The sequence below is a fragment of the Cebus imitator genome, unplaced genomic scaffold (assembly GCF_001604975.1).
Source record: "Cebus imitator isolate Cc_AM_T3 unplaced genomic scaffold, Cebus_imitator-1.0 Scaffold177, whole genome shotgun sequence".
Lineage (NCBI taxonomy): Eukaryota > Metazoa > Chordata > Mammalia > Primates > Cebidae > Cebus > Cebus imitator.
Window position 1 is genome coordinate 2245817 of NW_016107492.1, and position 2557 is coordinate 2248373.

At 36.4% G+C, this 2557-nt stretch overlaps 1 protein-coding gene across 2 annotated transcripts in view; it reads left to right on the forward strand.

Annotated features, from left to right (window-relative positions):
- KLHL8 (kelch like family member 8) overlaps positions 1–2557 on the forward strand; it is a 95847-nt gene that overhangs the window by 8852 nt on the left and 84438 nt on the right. Inside the window, exon 1 of one of the 2 annotated variants that reach the window (XM_037744503.1) lies at positions 265–536. The exons of the other annotated variant lie outside the window; for it this stretch is intronic. The gene's annotated coding sequence lies outside the window, so the exon portion shown is untranslated. Of the gene's footprint in view, positions 1–264; positions 537–2557 lie in introns of those variants that run through there. 2 annotated transcript variants of the gene reach the window in all.

The window sequence follows — 2557 nt, forward strand, 5'->3', positions numbered from 1 at the left end:
TTTTTTTAAGTTTTGGATTGTTATCTGTGAACCTTACATAAGACTTCCTGCTGAAGAGCTATTTCAGTCTATGACAGGAAATACTGGGAAAACACAATTAATATGAATTTTTACTATTAAATCATCTTTTATTTAATTATCTCAGAGAACCTTATAAACCTTTAAACAATTCAACTTCAGAGCACCCTGGAGAGAGTGTTGTCAGGTACACGTGATCCAGGATATGTGTTTCCTGGATGATTTTGTTTCAGCTCATTTATTACCAACACAGAGGCAAGCAGAGTAAACAAAAAGATAACTCACGCCATAATGAGGATCTTGTGAACTGGAACAGCTGAAACTACTGAAAAGCCTAACAACTAGGCAAATAAATGAAAGATACAAGACTATAAAGAGCAGCAAATGGTAAAGGCACTTTCTAAGTACGAAGTGGTGTTTGGAAGACAGAGCTGCCATTGCTTTTCTGGCAATTCCTCTTTAGATGCTGTCATTTTCAGGAGAAGTTGATGTAAATCACTCTGCAAACTGAAACTCAGGTGAGTTATGTTGCCTTGGTTTATTTAACAATCCCTTAATCTAGTATTGCAGTAAGACTGTGAGGTAGCATACAGACCTTTTTTGTCTATGGAATTAGAAGACGGAGCCTGTAGGTGCTGCTTTTTGAGGCAGCATCTACCTTTTCCCTCTCCAAGCTGGTTGGAGGAGGTGTAATCAAAGGGCTGTGGGGAGAAGAAACCATTGTGATTCACTTATGTGGAATATTAGATAATAAATTATTAGGACTTTCAGAAAACATTTAAAATTCTGTCAGTGCCTACCAGGTGAGGGGGTTAGGATCATGGAAACTCAAATGTTTGTTCTTGGACAAAATTCCTATGAAAAGGGAATGGGAAAAGAGGGAAGAATCTGGAGGCTGGTAATAGAGAAGTAGTACTGGACCTGATGGGATTTTCTCCTTTTTCCTTATTTTTAAAATCACTGTAAATAATAATACCAACCTGGCAAGGAGGTTTTACAAACCATGTTTCTCAAATAAATCTGACTTTGAAGAAGACATGTGGGTAGTTTCGGCCCAAGGTTCTCACATTCATCCTCTGAGGATGTATTGTTAGTGCTGCTGAGGCACCTGCCTCCTCTTGCCTATGTTCTGGGTTATTTGAAGGAGGATGAAAGGGAACTGAGAAAAAGGTACCCAGAGGTAAAGCTTGGCCCAATCTACCTTGTCACCTTTTCTCTGATCTCTTACCAAGCAGAGAGGACCTAGTGAACTTTCAATTATTAGAAGTACACATGCTCTTTAATTCATATGATTCAATAAACAGCCGAGCTGGGAGACAGGTAATGGGACATAATGGAGCTTTGCTCCTACCAAGTCTGTATTACACATTGGATGGAGTCAGATTCTTAATAGAAGCACTTAGGGCCTCTCCCTGGGGTGTCCTTTCCAAGCCCTGCTCCATTTTCCACTTAAATATCTTTAAAGAGTCCAAACTTCATTCATTCATCAAGCAAACAAATATTTATTGAGCACCTACGATATCTTCCAGGCTTTTAAAGAAACATTAGAGCCTCTTTTGGGAGAACTCCTCTATCTGCTATACTCTCCATTTACCTTAAAATAAGCTAAATTTCACATATTTAATCGCAAAAATTTATTAAACACTACTACTTAGAGAAGAACCTTATTGAGTGAGAAAAGGGTATATATTGTCTTGAAAGCAAGAGAATCCAGAGCTCCAGGGAATCTGCAGTTTTTTAATATAATAGAATGTGTTAAATTTAAAATAGATGCCTTGAAACAATATTTACATGGGAAAAAGTCTCTAGAGAAACCAAATGGAATGGTAAACTTGATTGCTAAGTTAATTATCACAGTTCACCATAACTTAATGATAAAATATAGGCAGATAGCGTGAAAAATTACATTATCTCATTGAGCCAATTTATACAGAACCAGGTTAAAAATTGTGGAAGCTTGAGCACTAAAAATGTCATGATTCCTTCTTTCATATGTATTTCCAGATCAAAATAATATTAAACTTTCATTAAAATATATATAAGGAAGTCCAATGTATTTTTTATTTTTCCAGTGATTAATTTTCTGCTGTCTATTTTGGTAGCTACTAGCCACATGTGACAATTTGTATTAAATAAAATTTACAATTTTCTTTCTCAGTGTTAAACTAGTCCCATTTCAAGTGCTCAATAGTCACATGTGGCAAATGACTACCTCATTAAAAAGAACAGATATAGAACTTTTGCGTGTGTGTGACAGGGTCTTGCTATGTTGCTCAGGCTGGTCTCGAATTCCTGGGCTCACGCAGTCTTCCAACTAGAATCTACCAAAGTGTTAGGATTATAGTTATGAGCCAGCACCACAGAACATTTTCATTATCACAGAAAGTTCTGTTACACAGTGATGACTTAAATGCTTTATGAAAATGTATAACAAATATTTTCAAAAATGATTTTCTCTTTTTTTCCCCTTCTCTGTAAATACGCTTGTTGAGAAATCCAGGGAATATAAGAAATGCATGGAATATAAGATGTAGGCTGG